The 16,889-nt window shown below is 32.8% G+C and overlaps 1 protein-coding gene across 1 annotated transcript in view; it reads right to left on the reverse strand.

Annotated features, from left to right (window-relative positions):
- Positions 1 to 16,889, reverse strand: part of ADGRL2 (adhesion G protein-coupled receptor L2) — a 456,641-nt gene that overhangs the window by 197,292 nt on the left and 242,460 nt on the right. Inside the window, exon 3 of the mRNA XM_064493400.1 lies at positions 6,987 to 7,028. The gene's annotated coding sequence lies outside the window, so the exon portion shown is untranslated. The remainder of the gene's footprint in view (positions 1 to 6,986; positions 7,029 to 16,889) is intronic.

Here is a 16,889-nt window from a genome sequence, read left to right on the forward strand (position 1 = left end):
TTTCGCTTACAAGTTAAACTTGATTACATTATCAATTTCTAACTTTATAGAAAAGAAGGGCTTACGTGTTATTTATGAGGAAATTAGATGTTGAAAATATCTATTTTTGGATATAGTTTTATGTACAACAAGGAATGAGAATAAAAGAGAAGAGGATAAAAAATAAGGAAAATGGCAATTTCAATATTTGAAGACTGTGTGTGTCTGATTCTGCTTTTTATCTTTTTTTAACCTGATTTCTGCTTATTTATTCTTTGAATTTTTTTGTTTGCTTTTGATTTTTGTTTGTTTGTTTGTTTTATAGGGTGTGACTTCTGATTTTGGGCTTATACTCATGCAATTGTATCTGTCAAAATTCTTGGAGGGATGGAATAAAGCTGGGTTCTCCAGAGAGGATATTATTTTGATTCTGCCAGGCACAAAAGGCACAACTAGGGACAACTAAATTCTTGTCTTGGAGTCTTTAGACCACCGAAATTATAAAATTTTAGCTGAAAACACAGCAAAGTCAGTTTATGATTATGAATTTTCAAGAGAGAATTTTTTGCTCTTTAGTTATGCATTTAAGACTTGCAGTTTTCCTGGAAGTCCTCTACGGGATGGATTTATTTATAGCAGGTTAATGATGAGGCTATATCCGTTTTGCATTCCAGCACTAAACCCTGGGCTTGTCACTTTTCCCCTGTGCCAGCAAAGACATGAAAAGTGAAATTCATTTTCACCCCATTCAGTAAATGTCCTTAGGGTGAGAGATACTTCAGTTCTTAGCAACCCTTTGTGAGAAAATCATATTTTCCTCTAAATTAATGTAGGTAGGAAAAATCACTTGATAAAATTCAACATCCATCAAAGATTAAAAGGAAAAAACAAAGCAAACCAAAAATGAAAGGAAAATTTCTTAACTTGATAAAGGATATCTACAAAAAACCAACTTAATGCTGAAATGTTCAAAAGACTTTCTTTTAAAAATCAGGAAAAGCCAAAATTGTCCACTATCACAATTTCTATATAATATTGTACTAGAGGTCTCGATGGTGACGTACACAAGGAAAAAAATCAAGGTATAGGAATTGGAAAGGAAGAAATAAAACTGGCATTACTCACAGAAGTTAGACTGTTTACATAGGAAATCCAAGAGAAAATACAGATAAGATATGAGAATTAATAAGAAAGTTTAGATGTTTATTGGATAAAAATATATATATATAAAATTATTTTTATTTCCACATTCCTGGAATAAATTTTAGAAATTATCACTGCACAAAAGAAATTATTAAAAGATATAATTTTAAAATACTTTATTAAAAAGTATTTAGTGATAAACACAGCAAATTTATGGGAGAAAGAAAATCTTTTTGAAAAATATTATAGAAAATCTAAAGAAATGAAAAAGTAAACCATATCCTTGGATTGGAACACTAAAAGTTATAATACAAGTATCAGTCCCCTTCAGATTGATCTGTAGGTTCTGACAAATTTCAGTCAAGTTTTTTGTGTGTGTAGGAAGTGGCTTTGGCAAGCTTTTTCCAAGACTTACATCGAAAACTAAAGGGCCACAGGAGCCAAGACATTCTTGGAGAACAACAAAGAGAAGAACTTACCAAACTTTTACAGTTATTAAAAAATTCTAAGAATTTTAGCAATTTAATATTGGTAAAGAGTTAGAGTAAAACAGAGAGCCAAAAATTAGATTATAAATACAGTATATGGAAACTTGATTCATGAAAAGGCTAGCTTTGGAGATCAGTGGGGAAAACAAACTATTCACTACATGGTGCTAAGACTATAGTTTCTATTTTTTAAAATTTATTTCTACCTGACATTATACAAAAAAATTTTCAAATGGATTAAAGACTTAAGTGTAAAAAGCAAAATGTAAAGACACTTAGAAGATAAAGGATAGGATTTCTTAAGTGGGAAATGTAAAATATAAGCAAAACAAGAATGTTTGCTAAGTTTTAACTGCGTTAAGATAGAGAATTCTGCTCATAAAAGGGCAGCTTAAAGAAGTGAAAAGACAATTCCTGAACTAGAAAAAGACATTTGTCACACAAATGAAGAACAATGGATTAGTGTATATATTGCCTAAAATTCCATTTTTAAAATTGTTTAAAAGGAATCAGTACCTCATCAAATAGGAAACCCTAATTTTCAATAACATGAGAAAAGATACACAATCTCATTAGTAACCAAGGAATTGAAAATTGAAATTATGAGTTTTTATTTCACATTCACAAAGTTGATAAAAAATGGTAAAATAACTGACAACATTCAGTGCTAACAAGAATGCAGATCTATCGGAACACTGATCTTTATACTCCTGGTAGGAGTGTAAAATTGATACTTTGAACAACAGTTAGGAATTATCTAGTACATTTGAAATTTTCCATACTCTATGACTGAGCAATTTCATTTTCAAGCATATACTCTAGAGTAAAGTTTCCCGACTTTGTACTATTGGCATTTTAGTTCAGTTAATTCTTTGTTGTATGGGCTCTCCTATGCCTTAGAGGATGTTTAGAGCATACCTGGCCTCTGCCTGCTAGAAACCAGTAGCATGCCCCAAGTTATGATAACCAAAAACGTTTCCACACATTACCAAATATTCCATGGGGGCAAAAATCACTCCAGATTAAGAACCACTTGCCCTAGAGAAATTTTTGTACATATCCATTTATACATGTTCAAGAGTGTACACAGTAGCACCATATGTAATAGCAAAAAACAAAAACAAAGAACTGAAGCAATGCAAATATCCATCAACATTAAAGAAGACAAATTATGTCACAAAATGGGCTGTACAACAGTATAAACTAATGAATTATAATTATGTGCAGCTAATGGTTGAAACTCAAGAACTTACTGTTGAATGGAAAAGTCACTTTCATTTATATATTACTGCAAACATGTAAACCAAACAATAGTATGTCTAAGGATGCAAATACATGAGACAAAATTACAAGGAAAAGCAAGGGATAGAAAAAATTCAGAATAAATTTTGCGCTTGAAAGGTCACAGAGTACTTACGTATTCATGATTTGTTATTTCTTTTTATGTATTTGGAATTTTACTTTTTAGCTACTAAATATTAAAAAATATTTTTTAAAAGGAGCAAGTATTTTAATCTTATAAACTGTAAAACAATTCAATAACACACCAGAGATGTCTTTTTATTTATTTAACAATTCTGATTTATACATTTGATGGTATATTTATATATCTGAAATAATTTAAAAAGCCAATTTAGAATATTGCTTAGAAAAATTTGGTGGTTAAAACAAAATGGATTAACCGCTCATCAAGAAAGACATTCTGTCTTCATAGAATACTAATAGATAACATATTCAACTAACTGTTTTAAAAGCAGGGCTTTCTTTTTTTTTTTTTTAAATTCTTAAACAGGATAATCTAGTGGCAGTAATCAGTGCATAGAGTGAACTCCCTCTTGTAAAAAGCCCATCAATTGTTTTTTCTAATTAAGATGAATATTATTCCTGTGAAATGAACCAAAAAGTTGTTTGAAACCGGAAATCCCAAAAGAGGATCTATAATCTACAAGAATAACTGCATGCAACTTTAATTGAAAGAAAAGGAGAGGACTGTTTTTATCTTTGCTTTTTTCAAAATCTTAAAAGTAATCAACCTGTTGGCCAATTAATAGTGCTTTAATATTACTATCATCTAACCTAAAAATTGACATTCAATGTATTGGAAACTGTTGTGAAATTTTAAAAGATAAATGGCAAAATGACTACTGGCTGTAGATAAATTCAGTATGGAACTTTTATCATAAGTAAAATAAAGTTACAAATTTTTATCCATGTTCCCAGAAATAAAGTATCCTTTATTGTTGATTGAAGACTAGATGCTGTGACTAGTCACAGAAACATGCAATCAATCTTTGTTCATTGGGAATGAGAAGGAAGATCTATTTTGTTGAAATGCAGATTCATTACACTGAGAAATTTGTTTTATTTAAATGGTTGGAATTTATCTCTAATCTACTAAATCATTTTAGTAATGCTGAAGAAATATTGTTTTAAAGTTCAGATGTAACAGATACAAGTGAACAAAATACATATTTGCATTTCAGTTCAGTTCATGTAGTAATTCTGAACTGTGGCTGCTGCTTAAATTGCACACTTATAAATCAGAAAGAAACAGTTTGAATAAGCAAGTGTTTTATTCATCCAATAATTTGTTACATTGACCCTGCTCTTGATCATGGACAGGAGGTTAATTTTGCTTATTTTCTTTCTAAAAATGTCATGACATGTTAGTTGTACTAAAGATGTTACAGAGTGGATGCAAAAATATATATATATAAATTCCCCAATCTTTCAGATTAGCATCTTGGCAGCATAAACCTATTAGAAATATATATATTTCCATATACAAATGGGTGTGAATTTGGCTCCCCATTCTTTAGAATAGGCTGGTGCTAGATCTTCTCTCACACACTGTGTACAGTGTTAACTCATTCAAAGCAAAGTGAGAAAATTCAGGTTAAAATTTTAGGTACATTTTAAATAGATGAGTATGGAAAGAATATCATCAAAATACACAATATATAATCCCTCATTTATAGACTATAAATTGGATCAATATAAGTGAATTTTGCAAATGAATGAAATTTACCCTTTTAATCATTAAAACCTTTTTAATTTTAACAACTCTCACAATGCTATCTTATACTCTATATAGTAAGTTTAAAGATACATAATTTCATTGCAAAATTCTAGGGCTAGAAAGGAATTTTAGATTTTATTAAAAACCTTCTGGTATAACTGTTTGATTTAACAGATCAGGAATTTTAAACCCAAGTGTATGATATATCTTACTCAGTATCACAGAACTAGTCTTTGGTTCCTCAATTCTTACTGCTGGTGAGTAGATGCAAAAAGCCTCTAGCTTCTCAGTGTGCTCTCCCCTCATTCCTCCTGGCTTTGATAGTATCCCTTCCAGTTTGTGAGCTAGACAGTCAGAGAACCAGTTCTGTCACAGTTTTACGTAAACTGTGAGCAAGTGAGATGGAAGTGAGGCTCTGGGAAGCACTGAGGAGAACTTATTAGGTACTTGCTTGAGCACCTCACCCTCCCCCAAAATGTCTTCTAAAATTGTTGGCTTATTTCTAGACAAGTTGCTGGAGATGTGAGATAGAACTACAGTTTATATTTTAATGTTGAATTTTCACTGTATAATGAATTACCTTTGAGATGAAATCCTTAATCTCAAAACTAAGCTGCGCTATTTATCATGTTTACTATTAATATATGATTCAACATTATTTTAGGTTAAAAGCAACTCTTCTGCTAACATACTTGCTTAGCTGTCTTACTATACTTTGTCTTCTTTTAATCTTGGACCTTACAATAATTCTGCACATTAATGTTTGAAAATGACAATTGATTGTAGATGGATAAATTACACAGTAGATTTTAGATCAAAGTTCTCTGCTACCATTAAGTAATATGATCTACTGACAAAGTGTGAGTTTATTTTAAAAGTTTTACTTTCATGTTTTAGCCTTTTCCTAGCTAGACTTTGCTTCTTCTGAAAAAAGTTCATAAAATATCAAATTCTAATATACTAAAAACCAGTGTGAGTGAGGTTGCAGATCCTTTTATTTCAGTTTAAAAATGTTTATTTTTTTCACACATATGCATGAATTCAAGGAGTGCTTTTGCATTAGAATAAAATTAATAAAACCAATAGCTTCAACTTCATTTTAAATCCTTCATTGTTTTACTGTACAATTTTACCCAATTAATCTTTAATTTATATTTTTAGTTCCTTATGGGATTAGGAGGAAGGTTTTTGTTTTCTTTTTTAATTGTATAGTGTCATTTTGGTTATAAAATTGGCACAAAGAGGTTTTTAATCAATTTTATATACACATATTGCATTAATAATAATGTGCTACTTGGAATAGTCTATTATTCAAATAATGCTTTTATTCTGATAAGAATAATACATACTCATTATAGGAAATTCAGAAAATGAAGAAGAAATGCAGATTATTAAACTTTCCACATTCCCACTCTTTGTGCACCTTCTGTGAGTTTTTTTCCAAGCCTACAATTTGATCCCAATTCTCTTTGCCCTGCTACAAAGCACAAATGCACACAACATATAATGTACTTATAATGTGCTCTGCTTTTTCACTTAACATAGCACTTTCTGATGATTGGTTTATTTCAAGGTGATTTTTTTCGACAGTGAGAAATTCCTTCTTTTTATAGGGAATATGCAAGAACCACTGGAGAGGGGAACTTCATAGTAGACAGTAATAACTTGCTGAGAAATATCATTTTACATTGACTGTTCTCATTCAATAAGATTGATTTTTATTGTTATTTGAATTGTAAAGAGGCTATGATTAAGACTAAAACTAAATATTACCTTTTTAAGTCATAAAACTTAAAGACAACAAAACTATGTGTTTAAACAAAATCATGCAGTAGCTAGCTTGCCTAGGAGAAGTTATGATATATGCTCCTAGAAAACAAACATTTTTAAATTCACAGATGCTGCAAAGCCCTGGTCAAACATAAATTACAATCAGTTTTTATGTAACAGTAAAAATTCCAAAGGACTCTTACTCACCCACTCTCAGTATGTATCACAGATACGCTTTCTCTTTCTGCTCATAGAGTGTAAACCACATTCATTTCTATATCTGTGTATATTTTAAAATAAATTACCCAAGGAAACAAAATGTAGAATGAACTATGTTCTAATACAATCCAACAGAGAAAGCAAAAATCTTATATTCCCCCTGAAGAGCCTGCAGCACATTTGGTGAGAATTTTGGAATGCTTATAGAATTTGAATACAGTATCCATTTATTTCAAGAGTATATGCTACCTTATAATTATCAGATCATTCAATACATTTAGCAAATGATACTCCACTTTTATTATAAAAATTCACTTTTTCTTGCTTGCATTCAGTACTATCAAATAAAGAAAGAGCTCTTTACTTACCATTCTGGGAAAGATGAAATTCATCATTGTGCCATAAATACCCTGGAAAGTAAAGAAAATATTATTATTTATTATACCTCCACCCACAGGGATCCTAACTGCCAAATGTAATGCATCAGCAGCAAAACAAAAGAGAAGTAAATCTACTGCAGAAAACACAAATCGGTGTTCTAAGAATTTTTGAACGTGTATTACATGCCTTTGGACAGCGCTACTTTAGGATTTAACAATTGTGATAAGTACTTTCAAAGTCAGGAATAAGACATTTTATTTTCCCCAAACATATATTATTGGATTAAGAGAATATTGCCAGAAGGTTTTTTTTCTCTTTCTCCCTTTTAGCTCAGATGAATTTTTCACTGATACAGATTGGACGGCTATACCTAAAACTCTTTAAGGAAAAAATGAGGGGCATTTCCTTTCTTGAAGTCAGCATTCATGACCATTACATCTATTTACATGTAAATAAATTTCCTTTTTGGACCTTGAACTGAAAATCTGATGTAGGAGCTGAGAAACTGAATTAGGTGTCCAAGCTCCTACTTTACCACACTAAATAAATGATAATAAAGAACTATTCACTTTCTTATTGTTTTCTGTTGATTAAAAACAAGGTTTTAATTGTATCACATGATAAGAATTAGAACAAATTTTTATTTTGAAAAGGTATATATGTTCTTGAATTTACTGTGTCCTTTAAATTTTTAAAATTGACTTTCATATTTAATAATTAGTATGAAATAACTTTTCTTAGTGTCAATAGTTCTAATAGAAAGGAACATGTCAGAATATAAGAAAATGTGCTTTTCTTGTATCTTGATAAATAATGTTACTATATATTGGTCATTTTCTGTTCCTTTATGTTTTTGTAAGAATCATAAACTTAATCTAGAGAAAAATACACTGAGTTCATCTCCCTCTGCCAAAACTAGATGATTGCTAAAGAAATTTTAATAGATAACATATGCAGAAAAGGGATTTATTTGAATTTTTGGATAATGACATTTCAGATCCTTCATTGTTATTTTTGAATAAAGTAATCTTGAATAAAAATTATGTGTTAGTATAACTTGAAATCAGTATTTCCAAGAAAGATGAGGTTTCAGTAAATGAAAACTAGTTAAAATTTCAAAGGACTAATATTGACAAAATTTACTGACTTTTTGCTGGAGAATAAAATTTAAGACTTGAAAAGTGTCCTACTTAGATTTTCACACAGAAAATATCTTATTTTTTGACATTTTTAACCTTAAAGAAACTTTTGTGTAGTAAATATGGCATTCTGTAATGATTGAGGATTTCTCCCCATGAACATAGCTTTTTTTTAAGGAAATTGTTTTTCATATTTAATCATAAATATTAGTAATTTATTTCACATTTTTTGTGCTTATCAATTTTTAATGAAATATTTTAATGGAAAAACTTTAGACTTAGAAATACTACTTAGTGTGTAGTACTTATTTCTGAAGAATTAACAATATAATTTTTCATATTATAGCTCATATTTATAATTTCTACACTGCTTAAAAAAAAATCAAAGTATTTTTAAGCGTCAGCTCCTGAAGAGGGCAGCACGTTCTAGATATTATTGAATTTCAAGCTCAAATATGACAGCTTTGGCTTTAGTATACTTTTTTTTTAAGAACTAGAGGGAAAAAAAATGGATATTTTTTATAGATGTCTGCTCCCATGATACAATAAGCCAGCAGAAATTCTAGGCAGCTGCAGACCAAGGTCAAAACTGTATTTGATTATTACAAGAGAACATTCAAATTAGACACCTAAAGCAATGTATTTAGAAAGGGAACAACAAAATAGTAGTAAGGAGACTTTCCATGAGGAATGTGTTTTATCTTAATACTGTAGATAACTTTTCCTATTGGCAGTGCATTGACTGTCAAAACTACTAAAGGGGTTAGAATTAATTATCTCACTTCTTGCACATTTCATCTCAATTGCTATGGCAACATTCAGTTGCCTCAGCAGCAATGCACACTTTAATCAGATAGTTCCTCCTCATTTCTCTATGAGCCAAAACTGTGTAGTCAAATTTACAGCCAAGTCCTGATAAATCTGATAACACTTCTTACAATTTAATGGGCAACTTGCCTCCACCCACACATATAAATATTTTCAGAGAGGTCTGTAACTATTGGACAAGTGTAAAACGTGATAAGAACATACACTTAGATTTTCCTACTTTGATTTTTTTTCTATTTCTGTCACTATTCTTTATTAGAAGTTTTTCACGAATTCGAAACTCACTCCAGCAAGTCACTACCATGGGTCACCTGACCTCAGTAGGAGAGATGATGAGTAAACCTCCAACATTCAAATGTCAACCCTCCTCAAGAGCCTATTGAATTATTTACCTTTCATCTGAACATACTTTGAATTGGTACATCAAAGAGCCTTTTTCTGTTTCTTGAAAGCAGGTAAGAGAAGGAAAGGAAATAATTCAAGACAAAGCAAAATCTGATACAGGAAAAAAACTGCAGAGTATCAGACTTAAATGGGGGGCCAAGCATGAAGAAAACTTGGTTAAGCTTCAGTAACACAGCAACACAGAAGGGTAAGCCCGGTGCCTTAAATTGTTGATGTCACTTGGGTGAGCATTAACCATTTATGTTGTTCGACAAATATCCCTTTAACATTTCGCAAAGGACTAGGGAAACCTTTGTGGGCATATAAGGAATATTCAAACTGTCTTCAAGTCTGATTTGAAGTGTTAGCTTACTGTATTTTTGTAAATGTTCGGAATTTTGCAAAATAGTAACTATATTTTAGTTTGATACTATGTAATAAAAATTATTTTGAATGTAATTAAGAAGTAAAGTGATCCTAACAATTTTAGTGGCTGCTAAAATTTGTATTTAGATAGTAAGCATTTTATCTTGAATTTGTGATAGTTCTCTGGCGAGAAATTCTACACCAGTAGCTGACAGTAGTATTTCAGCATGAGTTTTCAGTCACTACTTAGCAGTGTCTAGTAAAATTTTCATTAACTGAGGCAACCAAAAAGAGGCTTTTCTGTAGCTGAGTCTACAAGTCCAACATTTTAATAGAAATTCTAGATTGCATCTTATGTATTACAGACTACTAAACATAGCATTCGATCAAAACTTAACCAAACATCAAAAATATTACTTAAAATATAGGTCATATATTTTGAACTTCAATTGAGCTGATTATTAGCAGCTTATGTTCCAAATGTGGTTATTGAAAGATTAACTTGTCATTAAGGATGAAGTCTAGAAGCCATATAACCTTAGGAATAGCTGAAGGAATAGGAGATGTTTAATTAAGAAGAGAAACTTATACAGGAGGGGAAGCATGGACCCTATCTTGAAATATTTGAAGGTCTTATATAAAGGAGTCAGTGAGTGTCTTAGAAAACTAAGACAAATGATAGACGTCCCAGAAAAGTAGATTCCAGCTGTATATAGAAAAAAAAAAAACTGAAAACCATTAGAATTACTTAAACAATGGCACGAGCTATGAAGCAGCAAGTTCCTTGTCTAAGCATATTCCATGAACTGTTTGCATATGAACCCTATTTTCTGTTGCTTGAATTCTGGGACAATGTTGTAAAAATGTGGTAGAACCACTCCACAAATTTAGATCTGGGAGTTCAGATGAATCACTTCTTAATGAATTTTTCAAGTACCAGTGCTTTATGTTGGTATGGAAACTTCGTAATGACCTGCAAACAGCATATTCAGCAGCAAGTTTGTAAAGCCTACTCTGGAGAAATGGTCTAAATGAGAAAAACAAACAGTTTCTAGCGAAGAGTCATCTAAAACCTCCAAGGAGACATGTAAATTGGTCCTAAATGGCATTCCTTCAAGAACCTCAGGAGATGCCAGGGAATGACTGGAGGCGAAGCATGAGTTCCCCTTTCGGCCTTGACTTGTCTTTTCCATCTGAAGCTGGGGTGCTGCCAGACAACGCTTATACCACTGCCTATGTTAGACTTGTTACCTGGATGAAAGGAAGATTTTGGAACTATCCTCAAACTTTGGATTCACTTAAGAAGTAATAATTGCTCAATTAAGTGTCCAGAGCTTTTCTTCTGTACCCAGAGAAAGTAAAAGTTAACGAGAAAATTGCACATATTGTGGGAATGCTCATCTTCTGCAAGATTAAGTTGTAACCAATTTGAAGGTTATAAATATAATGAAATTGATGATTCTTGAATTAAAGTAATGTGTACTTTTTGCGCAACATTAGATCCTGTAAAGTTCTAGCTTATGTTAGCGGCAATAGTCTTTTTAAACTTAGTTTGGCTTTGAAGTTTCCTTGTGTGATCTCACTCTCAAATCACACTGAAGGACCCAAGGGCCTCACAGTTATCTTGCATAGTATCCAACCTTAATGTGCTGTTGTTGGGAGCGGGATATCTTTCGAAGAATGGCTATCTACCCGAAGCATCTGTTTCTATCTAAAAAGCTGATAAGTGGTTTTACAACATCAAGAAATGTTAACTTTTATTTTTGCTCTCAAAGAATATGCAATGTCACATACTTCATTAAGTATTTTATCTCCCCTGCCCCTCAGGGCCTCTGCAAGTCAAATCTTTACAGTATGCTGTTTAAAATTCCACCTGCTGAGGTTTTGCTGGCAAATGGTCTTGAAACTTGTTTCCAAAATGCTCACTCACAAAAGCTTTTACTAGCCAATTCCATTTGGTTGGCTGTGCTCCAACAAGTATCTGGTGAACACAAACATTAGTTACAGAGAAACAGAAATTTCCATGGCACCCTGGAGGAACTTTTTGATCCAAAAGACACTACTAGTAAACCAAAGTGTCATTGCAAATTCATCAGCGTTTCCTTGTGTCATGAGTAGCAGTAGGGGGAAAGGGCTGCATTTGTGCGATGGTTGTTCCATGTGTGTAAACCTAGTGCTCAGCTTGAGATCAAAGACTGTCTTCAATCAACAAGTATTTATTTAGTGCCTACCATGTCTAAAACTTACAGACTCACAGAAGGACAAATAGGAGCTATTTTAAAATTCTGAGACTTGTTAAATGAATGAAGAAAGACACATTGCTGGCATATTAAAAAAAAAAAAACTTAAATCATCTGTAGGATGTGAATGTAACATGAAACAATTAAAGCACGGTATCTCTGTCTTGTCTCTGTCAGTTAAGATGTTAATCTATTTCAAGCCACAAAAGGTTTTAATATATATCAACAACATTACTTCCTTCATTTAAGTAGCTTTACCCAAGAAAAAGCACAAATCATGTAGCTTTACCCGATGTAGTCCTGCACCCCTATGTCAACCCACTAGCATTTCTTGCCTGTGGAGTTTAAGGTATCTCTGCTGAACCGTCAGTACTTTAATCATGAGCTTAATGAGGGCAGGGTAAGTCTGAGTTTTTGTTTGCCAGTGTGGCCAGTGCAACAGTGCCTGGTAAACAACTAGAAGGATTCAGAAAATGATCAGTCAATGAATAATAAGTGACTAATAAGTAAGGGGAATAAAATGGTGTTGACCTAAAAGCAAGACGTATTTAGCAAGGTTAGTGTAGCATGAAATGGTCTTAATTTGATGGAAGATGTAGGATTTTTTCACTGGGCCTTCAAGAATAAATGGGATTTAAATAGTAGGTGGCAAGGAAATAAGTTATTTCTAGTGGAGTTAAGAACATGAGCCAAGGAGTTGCTTTGGATGCCGAGATATTAGTGAAAGGACTTAACTCTTGATGGGATTGTGGGCTGTGTTATGGGTTAGTGATTTTTTTGTTGTTGTTTGGATTAATAGATATTATACAAAAGTGTTTCTCAGGTTTTAATTTGCATACCTGGGGACCTTGTTAAACTGTAGACTTTAATTTAGTGGGTCTGGATTGAGGTATGGGATTATCTATTTCTGACAAGTTCCCAGGGGATGTTAGTGCTGGTGCTAGACTCTGAACTGCAAGACTGCAGAGGATCCTTAAAGTGGGACAGGGTCATTTGCCCTTGATACAGCAGGCATTCGAGAACTACCATATGTTACGGCATGATGAAGACTGCATTTGGGAAGATTAGTACGTCCAACTCATGAGAAGTCTGCTAACGAAGAGAGAATGTGGCTACAGGAAAACCAGCTGGGGGGCTGTCTTACACTTTATCTGCATATTTCACAGATTTGGTGCTCAACTACATGTTGGTGGATTAGTTTGTGGTCATGGTCAATCCAAAAGCACTTTCTCAGTGGTGGAATAACTGTGGGCCCCACTGACTTTTTGAAAACAAGTCAAATTTAGGTAAAACATGTGGGGATCCATAAATCCTCTTCCTCTCCTCTCCATCTGGGAAAACTGTATTCATTCTTAAAAAGACTTGAACTATCAGCTCTTCTGTTCTTCTCACACTATAAGATTGTAATTATGCCCTCACATGTATCTCTCAAACTCTGATATTATTATAACATAATGATAATGAGGATACTTAGCAATAGTACTACAACTAGTGTTTTCTGAGTGCTTATTAATAGCGCCAGGCACATTACCAAGCATTACAGTTAAATCTTTATAACCATGCTCTGAGGAATACTGCCATTATCATACCCATTTTTACAGATTTAAAAAAGTGTCCTTGTGTGCCCTGTATGGTGCCAGGCACATGACATCAATACATTTATTCAGAGAGTGAGCAATGAAAATGTTCTCTAAGAAATCACGGATTTCTTAATGCAGCTTCTATTTTTGTATGACGTCTTTGTCTTGTTCCTTGATCTCCAATAATTGTAATAATGGCTAGGAATTAGTGTCTCCTATGTCCCGGGTACTACTTTAAGAAGTTTACAGGTGTTGTCTCATTTAAAGCTCGTAACAATCCTACGATTTGGGTGTTATTATTACCCTCATTTTACACATGAAGAAAATAAATCATAAAGAGGTTAAACAATTTGTCTAAGTCTCCATTGCTATAGAGCAGGAGAACTGAATTTTGAACCCACTGTACTGTGTTACTGATTTTAGCCTAACATGTCCTTAGTAACATGGAATTCTGAGTGTTATATTAAATGAATACCATAAATGTCTTCAAATCATAATATTTGGGAAAAGTTAATATTCTCACAAAGTAAGAAAGAGTACATGAAGTTCCAGAAGAGTTAATGTCACTTTTTGGCTTCTGTCAGCTCACCACCAGCCTGATGAAAAGGAACTCCCTGAGGCTGGCAGCCATAAAGACCCCGGGGCAAAATCTTTTCGATGAAAGGCCAGCAAATCTCAGATAACCTGGGCACAGACTTCTCACCTCTCCAGTCCTACTCCAACCCCCTCACACCACAGCTCAACTCCACAAAAGGAGAAAGAATATTCCCCAAACGGGGAAAGGCATATTCAAAAGGTAGTCTCCTTTAAACTTTTTTTACCTTTAGGGAAAGACTGTCAGCTCCTGTGATCCCTTGCTAGTAACAGGAGTCATAATCACAATCTTCCAGACAGTTTAAGTGTGCCAGATATGGCAACAATTATTACCTAACTGACCAACTAAACTAATGATCAAACACAAGTAAAATATTCCAATTTATTCCACTATAGGAAGGTAATATTCTAAGTTTTCAACACTTACATTCTAAATTGTCAGATTTGATATTACAATGTCATAGTTTCTGAAATTATGCATTTTCATACATTGTTTTAAAGAAAAATATCCCAGTATTCCCACAGCATCTTAGCAGTTGGCACATTACTTGTTATGTTAGTACTGATCTCATTTTATTTATCCCTGCACATTATAATATTACATAATAAATAGCATTTTACTTCATTTCTTTTTAACCATGCAGTGATCATTGTAAAATTGTTCTTTTTCCCTTTTTATAAGTATGTTGTGGGGAAATACATTAACTTTCAACTTATGTGTTTATTTATATCAATATGGACTCATGGATACCCATTGTATCCAGTAGGATGTAACCTGCTGTTACTATGATTCATTTTGATCTTCAGATTGTCTCAGATACGGTCAGTGTGATTCCCTTTAACTGACTTTTTTTTTGACATGTCCGTGGCAGTGTATGAATACTTCCGTACTTTTGGCATGGTAAGATATTCCAGGCTCATTTTGTATTCTTCATGCCCCACCTGAGGAATCAGCTATTTCCCCAAGGAGTCTTAGTTTTTTTGTTTTTTTTTTTCAGTTGAGAATGGTATTCAGAAGCTGAGATTTGGGAGGAAGGTGTGCCCACTGTTTTGGGTGTATCCTTGTTCTCAGGATCTGGAACTAAGGAAATATATGTATGAAAAAATTCATGTATTTATATATCTTTCTCTACATATGTACCTATATTAACATCTCTGTTTATCTCTGTCTCTGTGAGACACCAGGAGTTCACACTGATGTACCTCCATTTCCAAACCAATGCCACAGGACCCAATGCAGTTTCTCTCTTTCCACAGCTGTAACTACTTTCTCTGACAATGAAACCCCTATCTCCCAGTTATCCTTAATATATTTACCTATTTGATCACTCTCCCTGTGTGTAACCATTGTCCTATTTTTGCTAAACACCTGCCCACACACACACACCAACCTCACTCTCCTTGGGCCCCAACACTTCTCTTTAGGCTGCTGGGGCTGTCCCCTCTCACACTCCCTGTGCGTGCTGACCTCACTTGTCCCCACTGATGGATTTAGGACTAAATTGTTCAGGAAAGAAAGGGAAGAAAGGAGAATAAAAAGGAAGGGGAAAGGAAGATGAAAAAGAAGAGAATGAGAATTTGAAATACATCTAAATTGTTTACTTTTCTGCTTTGTGGAGTCTAATATTACTGCATATTACATATTTAATTGAAAAATGTTCTTTTTATTTGAGTAACTAAAAACAAAAGTAATAAGTCTGCTTTAACCAACTAGACTTCACATATTTGACAAATATTTATTGAGTGCCTACTCTGTGCCAGTATAATAAATTTTAGTAAAAACCCAAGTAACAATAGTTCTCAATTAATCAATATATTTTACTTACTTGCTTTTCAGGGAAATAGGCCAATCATGAGAAATCACACCCAAATTGAAGATTTATTCAAAACAGGGTCAGTCATGAAGTCAGTATGGATTTTACAGTAACTCCGATCACTTATGTATTATACTATATAATAAGAAATGATATTCAGAATTATGACCCTAAAAGAGAATATGAAATTCAATCATGATTGAAATATTGCCATATTCACTACAGGCATTTTAGAAATCTTTTTAACAAATGTAGTTTTATTCAGTTAATCATGAAATTATAGTCCCCAAACAGCCAATTTCTAATTTATTTATTCACTCAAAGGGTATTTATGGTGGGCACACTTTTAAGAAAATAAAAATCTATCAAACTCTGTTCTTATGGCACTTACTATCTAGTGAGGGGGAAAAAGACAATAAACAGGTATTCCAGATTAATATAAGTGCTAAGAAGAAAAAGAAATATGAGAAAATGAAAGATGAGTGTGAGTGAGTGAGGTGATAGTAGGTGAGCTGTTGTAGGCAGATGCTTAGATTTTTTTGTCATCAGTTTGTCATTTTATCTAGTGAGATTATCTTTCTCAGAATCAGAAAAATATTATTATCATATTTGTTTGCTGATTTTCTTTATGTTTGGGCCAAATTTATAGTGAACTATTAGCTGCATCTAAATCATTCTGTAAAGACTGGAAAGTGAATGAGATAGACAAAAGCTATAAATCTTCCTATTGTTCATTAGCCACTTTCCAGATAAATATGTTTCACTAACTCCCACAAATAGTGGCTCTGTTTTAATAATTTAGATTGCAAACCTGGTCCAAAAGTCTTCTATTATTCTCAAGCAAAAATTGGTATTTTATTTCTTAGCTCAATAGGTATATGTCTACTCTTATGATTCCATTATAAATTTAAATTACCAGTTAAGAGGAAGGAAGAGTAAGAATAA

The sequence above is a fragment of the Camelus dromedarius genome, chromosome 14, assembly GCF_036321535.1.
Source record: "Camelus dromedarius isolate mCamDro1 chromosome 14, mCamDro1.pat, whole genome shotgun sequence".
In the NCBI taxonomy this organism is placed as follows: Eukaryota; Metazoa; Chordata; class Mammalia; order Artiodactyla; family Camelidae; genus Camelus; species Camelus dromedarius.